Below are 9961 nucleotides of genomic sequence, written 5' to 3'. Positions count from 1 at the left end.
TCTTTCACATACAATTTGGTTTCTTTGTCTCCTTTCTACATGAAGATGTAGGAATGAGGTAAGTTAACTTGAATCTAGTTCATAACGTATCTGCAAAGATAAAAGTTTTGTATTACTTCAAACAGTCATGCAGGGGACATCCTTCCCTTACCTCAGCTGTACATCCATGATTTACTGAGTGAATTGATAACACACAAATGCACACACACACATCTTAGTGGCACTGGTCTACCTGAAAAGAATTTGGTATAATTTTTTATAGTGCTGATATGATGTCCTTAGCTTTTTTTTTTTACATCGTCCCCCTGATGCTTACTAGAGATGAAAGAGATACTAGATCATTAGTCACGTGCCCATACTTTCACACCTTTGTGACAGCGTTCTCCAAGATAGGAACAGAGAATTGACAATTGCATGTTGAAAACCATATAAATGTGTTTTTTCCCCTATAATCTGCTGTTTTCACCCATAGCTATGTGTATATATGTTGTGATTACCTCCCCCCCCCGCCATACATATTCTCAATTTATTTCTCATGTCTTTAAGAGAGAGGTAGGTTTACAATTTGGAGCCATGGAAAGACCCCCACCCCTCAGTCTTGACTGCTGGGTGTTATCTTTTATCAGGAAACTGGTAGAAATTTTCCTTGATTATATTTTTAACTTTTTTTATTGTATAATATAACATATATACAAAGCAAAGAAAGAAAAAATAGTTTTCAAAGCAATCTTCAACAAGTAGTTACAGGTCAGATCCCAGAGTTTGTCATGGGCTACCATACGATCCTCTTGGATTTTTCCTTCTAGCTGCTCCAGGGCATTGGAGGCCAGAAGGAATAAATATTTTTTTATCATCACAATCAACTTGTATGTGTGTGTGTGTGAAAAATAACATATATACAAAAAATAAATCTCAAAGCACTGCACCACAGTTAGTTGCAGAACAGATTTCAGAGTTTGGCATGTGTTACGATTCCACAATTTTAGGTGTTTACTTCTAGCTGCTCTTAAGATACTGGAGACTAAAAGAGATGTTAGTTTAATAAATCAGCAATCATATTCATTTCTTAAATCCTATCTTCTGTATAACTGCAGCATATCTGCTTTATATTTATGTTTATGTCTGTGTATCTCTGTGTATATGAAAGGAGATGGGTGCTTTTTCTCTGGAGGAAAATGTGTGAATTTTAGCTTCTGCAGTAAAAGGTCAGGACTCAGTCCCTGAGACATTAAAAAAAAAAAAAAAGGTTAGCATCTGAAGAAGAAAACTGAGTTGATGGACTACTTGAATCTCACGAGACTCGTGCCTTTTTATATGCTAGGTCAGCTAGATAGTCTATTCTTAAGCCAGGTTAAAGAGATGATCAATTGTGCAGTGGGAGCAGAAGGACTCATGAAGCATTAAGACCTTAAGGCTTCTTGTAGGCTAAGCTTCCAATGGCATAAGATGGACCTAAGCCAGTTCATGCCAAGTTTTGGTTCAGGGCTGCAGAGTCATAAGGAGACTCCAGATGCTAAGCCTGGGATACATGACTAGTACTTGCTTCCTGATGGCCTTTGCTGTAAGGCATCAGTGCTCTCCTTGGAGTCCCTGGCGTTTAAGTATGCCATTCTAAGCTCAAAGATTCATTGCAGAGAGAGGGGGAAAGTAGCCAGTGTTGTATGTGGCAATGCTGATTTTTTTTCACATTTTTTGGGTCGTAGGATCTCCTGATTCCACATGGCACCTCTCCCAAAAGGTTCTCACACACTTCGGGAAGGCCCTGGACACCAGCAAGCCAGTCTCTTTGGTCTCTGTACTGTATCTGACAAATGTGGACAGAAAGCTTCAAGTATGAGGCCACGGAGTTTGCTAGCCAGTCCTTGTACAGGTTATGTATGTTATTGAGTTTCTCCTGGGGCCCCCTTGTCATCGTGTGGATGGAATCATGGTAGCAACAATGGGAGACTTTGCCTTTGGAGGGGATGTGCAGATTTAATCACTAGGGACCTGGGCAGATGCATATATATATAACTTTTTAAAAAAAATTTATTTATTAATTAAAAAAATAAACAAAATAAAACATACTAAATCAGTAATTCACAATATCATCACCTAGTTGCATATTCATCATTTCTTAGAACATTTGCATTAATTCAGAAAAAGAAACAAAAAGACAATAGAAAAAGAAATGAAACTAACACAGGAAAGAAAAAAAAAAGATTATACCTATCGTACCCCTTACCCCTTGCCTTCATTGATCACTAGCATTTCAAACTAAATTTATTTTAACATTTGTTCCCCCTATTACTTATTTTTATTCCATATGTTCTACTCGTCTGTTGACAAGGTAGATAAAAAGAGCATCAGACACAAGGTTTTCACAGTCACACAGTCACATTGTTACAGCTGTATCATCATTCAATCATCCTCAAGAAACATGGCTACTGGAACACAGCTCTACATTTTCAGGCAGTTCCCTCCAGCCTCTCCATTACATCTTGAATAACAAGATGGTATCTACTTGATGCATAAGAATAACCTCCAGGATAACCTCTCGACTCTGTTTTGAATCTCTCAGCCATTGACACTTTGTCTCATTTCACTCTTCCCGCTTTTGGTCGAGAAGATTTTCTCAATCCCTTGATGCTAAGTCTCAGCTCATTCTAGGGTTTTTCTCAATCCGTTGATGCTGAGTCTCCGCTCATTCCAAGATCTCTGTCCCACATTGCCAGGAAGGTCCACACCCCTGGGAGTCATGTCCTATGTAGAGAGGGGTAGGGTGGTGAGACTGCTCGTTGTGTTGGCTGGAGAGAGGGGCCACATCTGAGCAACAAAAGAGGCTCTCTTGGGGGTGACTCTTAGGCCTAATTTTAAGTAGACTTGACCTATCCTTTGTGGGGTTAAGTTTCATATGAACAAACCCCAAGACTGGGGGCTCTGCCTATAGCTTTGGTTGTCCACACTGTTTGTGAGAATATCAAGAATTCAACTTGGGGAAGTTGAATTTCTCCCCGTTCTCACCACTCCCTGAAGGGGGTTTTGAAGATACTTTTCCACTCACTGATTGAATCACTCTGGGATTCATCGGGGCATCACTCTGGACAAACCAACACAATCTCATGTCCTACCTGAGATTCCAAGTACTTAATGGCATTCAATCAAACTATCTACATAAGTTATATTAGGAAATGCACTAATCAAAATATTAATTTTCTACCAAATAAACATTTTTTGCTTTAGTCTCACACAGAAGGTGACATTTTAAAATATTAATTACCATCTATTTTCAGTACCCTGCAATAATGCCATTCCTTTGTTCTTCCTCATGCAAAAACATTTTTAAAATTGTACCTTGTACATTTCACTATTATTATACACTCTAGGCATTCCTAGATTATACCATCTCAATCTTTACCATCTATCTTTCTTTCTGACTTCAATATGTCCCCAGCCCTCCTCCCTCTATCATTTGCACATGCAGCTTCATTCAGTGTTTTAACATAATTATGTTACAGTTAGGTAGTATTGTGCTGCCCATTTCTGAGTTTTTGTATCCAGTCCTGTTGCACAGTCTGTATCCCTTCAGCTCCAATCACCCAATATCTTACCCTATTTCCGTCTCCTGATGGTCTCTATTACGAACAAAATATTCCAAGTTTATTCACTAATGTCAGTTCATATCAATGAGACCATACAGTATTTGTCCTTTAGTTTTTGGCTAGTCTCACTCAGCATAATGTTCTTGAGGTCCATCCATGTTGTTACATACTTCATAAGTTTATTCTGTCTTAAAGCTGCATAATATTCCATCATATCTATATACCACAGTTTGTTTAGCCACTCGTCTGTTGATGGACATTTTGGCTGTTTCCATCTCCTTGCAATTATAAATAATGCTGCTATAAACATTGGTGTGCAAATGTCCGTTTTTGTCTTTGCCCTTATGTCCTCTGAGTGGATACCTAGCAATGGTATTGCTGGGTCATATGGCAATTCTATATTCAGCTTTCTGAGGAACCGCCAAACTGCCTTCCACAGTGGTTGCACCATTTGACATTCCCACCAACAGTGGATAAGTGTGCCTCTTTCTCTGCATCCTCTCCAGCACTTGTCATTTTCTGTTTTGTTGATAATGGCCATTCTGGTGGGTGTGAGATGATATCTCATTGTGGTTTTGATTTGCATTTCTCTAATGGCCAGGGACGTTGAGCATCTCTTCATGTGCCTTTTGGCCATTTGTATTTCTTCTTCTGAGAAGTGTCTGTTCAAGTCTTTTTCCCATTTTGTAATTGGATTGGCTGTCTTGTTGTTGTTGAGTTGAACAATCTCTTTATAAATTCTGGATACTAGACCTTTATCTGATATGTCGTTTCCAAATATTGTCTCCCATTGTGTAGGCTGTCTTTTTACTTTCTTGATGAAGTTCTTTGAAGCACAAAAGTGTTTAATTTTGAGGAGTTCCCATTTATTTCTTTCTTCAGTGCTCTTGCTTTAGGTGTAAGATCTATAAAACCACCTCCAATTATAAGATTTATAAGATATTTCCCTACATTTTCCTCTAACTGTTTTATGATCTTAGACCTGATGTTTAGATCTTTGATCCATTTTGAGTTAACTTTTGTATAGGGTGTGAGATATGGGTCCTCTTTCATTCTTTTGCATATGGATATCCAGTTCTCTAGGCACCATTTGTTGAAGAGACTGTTCTGTCCCAGGTGAGTTGGCTTGACTGCCTTATCAAAGATCAAATGTCCATAGATGAGAGGGTCTATATCTGAACACTCTATTCGATTCCATTGGTCAATACATCTATCTTTACGCCAGTACCATGCTGTTTTGACCACTGTGGCTTCATAATATGCCTTAAAGTCAGGCGGCGTGAGACCTCCAGCTTCATTTTTTTTCCTCAAGATACTTTTAGCAATTCGGAGCCTCTGCCCTTCCAGATATATTTGCTTATTGGTTTTTCTATTTCTGAAAAGTAAGTTGTTTGGATTTTGATTGGTATTGCATTGAATCTGTAAATCAATTTAGGTAGAATTGACATCTTAACTATATTTAGTCTTCCAATCCATGAACACGGTATGCCCTTCCATCTATTTAGGTCTTCTGTGATTTCTTTTAACAGTTTCTTGTAGTTTTCTTTGTCTAGGTCTTTTGTCTCTTTAGTTAAATTTATTCCTAAGTATTTTATTCTTTTAGTTGCAATTGTAAATGGAATTTGTTTCTTGATTTCCCCCTCAGATTGTTCATTACTAGTGTATAGAAACACTACAGATTTTTGAATGTTGATCTTGTAACCTGCCACTTTGCTGTACTCGTTTATTAGCTCTAGTTGTTTTGGTGTGGATTTTTTTTTTATTATTAATTAAAAAAAATTAACTAACACAACATTAGAAATCAATCCATTCTACATATGCAATCAGTAATTCTTAATATCATCACATAGGTGTATGGTCATCATTTCTCAGTACATATGCATCGATTTAGAGAAAGAAATAGCACGACAACAGAAAAAGAAATAGAGTGATAACACAGAGAAAACACAAATAAAAATAAAAAGTACAAAAATATATAAGAGAAAGAAAAAAAAAACAAAAAAAAACTATAGATCAGATGCAGCTTCATTCAGCGTTCCAACATAATTACATTACAGTTAGGCAGTATTGTGCTGACCATTTTTTTTTTTTTTTTTTTTTAGACATCATACCATTCTACATATGCAATCAGTAATTCTTAACATCATCACATAGATGCATGATCATTGTTTCTTAGTACATTTGCATCGGTTTAGAAGAACTAGCAGTATAACAGAAAAAAATATAGAATGTTAATATAGAGAAAAAAAATAAAAGTAATAATAATAAGAACAAAACAAACAAAACAAAACAAAACAAGAACCTATCGCTCGGATGCAGCTTCGTTCAGTATTTTAACATGATTACTTTACAATTAGGTATTATTGTGCTGTCCATTTTTGAGTTTTTGTATCTAGTCCTATTGCACAGTCTGTATTCCATCAGCTCCAATTACCCATTATCTTACCCTGTTTCTAACTCCTGCTGAACTCTGTTACCAATGACATATTCCAAGTTTATTCTCGAGTGTCGATTCACATCATTGGGACCATACAGTATTTGTCTTTTAGTTTTTGGCTAGACTCACTCAGCATAATGTTCTCTAGGTCCATCCATGTTATTACATGCTTCATAAGTTTATCCTGCCTTAAAGCTGCATAATATTCCATCGTATGTATATACCACAGTTTGTTTAGCCACTCGTCTGTTGATGGACATTTTGGCTGTTTCCATCTCTTTGCAATTGTAAATAACGCTGCTATAAACATTGGTGTGCAAATGTCTGTTTGAGTTTTTGCCCTTAATTCCTTTGAGTATATTCCCAGCAATGGTATTGCTGGGTCGTATGGCAATTCTATATTCAGCTTTTTGAGGAACCGCCAAACTGTTTTCCACAGTGGTTGCACCATTTGGCATTCCCACCAACAGTGGATAAGTGTGCCTCTTTCTCCGCATCCTCTCCAGCACTTGTCATTTTCTGTTTTGTTGATAATGGCCATTCTGGTGGGTGTGAGATGATATCTCATTGTGGTTTTGATTTGCATTTCTCTAATGACCAGGGACATTGAGCATCTCTTCATGTGTCTTTTGGCCATTTGTATTTCCTCCTCTGAGAGGTGTCTATTCAAGTCTTTTTCCCATTTTGTAATTGGGTTGGCTATCTTTTTGTTGTTGAGTTGAACAATCTCATTATAAATTCTGGATACTAGACCTTTATCTGATATGTCGTTTCCAAATATTGATTCCCATTGTGTAGGCTGTCTTTCTACTTTCTTGATGAAGTTCTTTGATGCACAAAAGTGTTTAATTTTGAGGAGTTCCCATTTATTTATTTCCTTCTTCAGTGCTCTTGCTTTAGGTGTAAGGTCCATAAAACCGCCTCCAATTGTAAGATTCATAAGATATCTCCTGACATTTTCCTCTAACTGTTCTATGGTCTTAGACCTAATGTTTAGATCTTTGATCCATTTTGAGTTAACTTTTGTGTAGGGTGTGAGATATGGGTCTTCTTTCATTCTTTTGCATATGGATATCCAGTTCTCTAGGCACCATTTATTGAAGAGACTGTTCTGTCCCAGGTGAGTTGGCTTGACTGCCTTATCAAAGATCAAATGTCCATAGATGAGAGGGTCTATATCTGAGCACTCTATTCGATTCCATTGGTCGATATATCTATCTTTATGCCAATACCATGCTGTTTTGACCACTGTGGCTTCATAATATGCCTTAAAGTCAGGCAGCGCGAGACCTCCAGCTTCGTTTTTTTTCCTCAAGATGTTTTTAGCAATTCGGGGCACCCTGCCCTTCCAGATAAATTTGCTTATTGGTTTTTCTATTTCTGAAAAATACGTTGTTGGGATTTTGATTGGTATTGCATTGAATCTGTAAATCAATTTAGGTAGGATTGACATCTTAACTATATTTAGTCTTCCAATCCATGAACACGGTATGCCCTTCCATCTGTTTAGGTCTTCTGTGATTTCTTTTAGCAGTTTTTTGTAGTTTTCTTTATATAGGTTTTTTGTCTCTTTAGTTAAATTTATTCCTAGGTATTTTATTCTTTTAGTTGCAATTGTAAATGGGATTCGTTTCTTGATTTCCCCCTCCGCTTGTTCATTGCTAGTGTATAGAATTGCTACAGATTTTTGAATGTTGATCTTGTAACCTGCTACTTTGCTGTACTCATTTATTAGCTCTACTAGTTTTGTTGTGGATTTTTCCGGGTTTTCGACGTATAGTATCATATCATCTGCAAACAGTGATAGTTTTACTTCTTCCTTTCCAATTTTGATGCCTTGTATTTCTTTTTCTTGTCTAATTGCTCTGGCTAGAACCTCCAACATAATGTTGAATAATAGTGGTGATAGTGGACATCCTTGTCTTGTTCCTGATCTTAGGGGGAACGTTTTCAATTTTTCCCCATTAAGGATGATATTAGCTGTGGGTTTTTCATATATTCCCTCTATCATTTTAAGGAAGTTCCCTTGTATTCCTATCCTTTGAAGTGTTTTCAACAGGAAAGGATGTTGAATCTTGTCAAATGCCTTCTCTGCATCAATTGAGATGATCATGTGATTTTTCTGCTTTGATTTGTTGATATGGTGTATTACATTAATTGATTTTCTTATGTTGAACCATCCTTGCATACCTGGGATGAATCCTACTTGGTCATGATGAATAATTCTTTTAATGTGTTGTTGGATACGATTTGCTAGAATTTTATTGAGGATTTTTGCATCTATATTCATTAGAGAGATTGGCCTGTAGTTTTCTTTTCTTGTAATATCTTTGCCTGGTTTTGGTATGAGGGTAATGTTGGCGTCATAGAATGAATTAGGTTTTTTCCCTCCACTTCGATTTTTTTGAAGAGTTTGAGGAGAGTTGGTACTAATTCTTTCTGGAATGTTTGATAGAATTCACATGTGAAGCCGTCTGGTCCTGGACTTTTCTTTTTAGGAAGCTTTTGAATGACTGCTTCAATTTCTTTACTTGTGATTGGTTTGTTGAGGTCATCTATGTCTTCTTGAGTCAAAGTTGGTTGTTCATGTCTTTCCAGGAACCCGTCCATTTCCTCTAAATTGTTGTATTTATTAGTGTAAAGTTGTTCATAGTATCCTGTTATTACCTCCTTTATTTCTGTGAGGTCAGTAGTTATGTCTCCTCTTCCATTTCTGATCTTATTTATTTGCATCCTCTCTCTTCTTCTTTTTGTCAATCTTGCTAAGGGCCCATCAATCTTATTGATTTTCTCATAGAACCAACTTCTGGCCTTATTGATTTTCTCTATTGTTTTCATGTTTTCAATTTCATTTATTTGTGCTCCAATCTTTGTTATTTCTTTCCTTTTGCTTGCTTTGGGGTTAGCTTGCTGTTCTTTCTCCAGTTCTTCCAAATGGATAGTTAATTCCTGAATTTTTGCCTTTTCTTCTTTTCTGATATAGGCATTTAGAGCAATAAATTTCCCTCTTAGCACTGCCTTTGCTGCGTCCCATAAGTTTTGATATGTTGTGTTTTCATTTTCATTCGCCTCGAGGTATTTGCTAATTTCTCTAGCAATTTCTTCTTTGACCCAGTCGTTGTTTAGGAGTGTGTTGTTGAGCCTCCACGTATTTGTGAATTTTCTGGCACTCTGCCTATTATTGGTTTCCAACATCATTCCTTTATGGTCCGAGAAAGTGTTGTGTAAGATTTCAATCTTTTTAAATTTTTTAAGACTTGCTTTGTGACCCAGCATATGGTCTATCTTTGAGAATGATCCATGAGCACTTGAGAAAAAGGTGTATCCTGCTGTTGTGGGATGTAATGTCCTATAAATGTCTATTAAGTCTAGTTCATTTATAGTAATATTCAGATTCTCTATTTCTTTGTTGATCCTCTGTCTAGATGTTCTGTCCATTGATGAGAGTGGTGAGTTGAAGTCTCCAACTATTATGGTATATGAGTCTATTTCCCTTTTCAGTGTTTGCAGTATATTCCTCACGTATTTTGGGGCATTCTGATTCGGTGCGTAAATATTTATGATTGTTATGTCTTCTTGTTTAATTGTTCCTTTTATTAATATATAGTGTCCTTCTTTGTCTCTTTTAACTGTTTTACATTTGAAGTCTAATTTGTTGGATATTAGTATAGCCACTCCTGCTCTTTTCTGGTTGTTATTTGCATGAAATATCTTTTCCCAACCTTTCACTTTCAACCTATGTTTATCTTTGGGTCTAAGATGTGTTTCCTGTAGACAGCATATAGAAGGATCCTGTTTTTTAATCCATTCTGCCAATCTATGTCTTTTGATTGGGGAATTCAGTCCACTGACATTTAGTGTTATTACTGTTTGGATAATATTTTCCTCTAACATTTTGCCTTTTGTATTATATATATCATATCTGATTTTCCTTCTTTCTACA

Source organism: Tamandua tetradactyla, chromosome 13 (genome assembly GCF_023851605.1).
Source record: "Tamandua tetradactyla isolate mTamTet1 chromosome 13, mTamTet1.pri, whole genome shotgun sequence".
NCBI classification, from domain to species: Eukaryota; Metazoa; Chordata; class Mammalia; order Pilosa; family Myrmecophagidae; genus Tamandua; species Tamandua tetradactyla.
The sequence above is the reverse complement of the archived record's forward strand: the minus strand, read 5'-3'. Positions refer to the sequence as shown.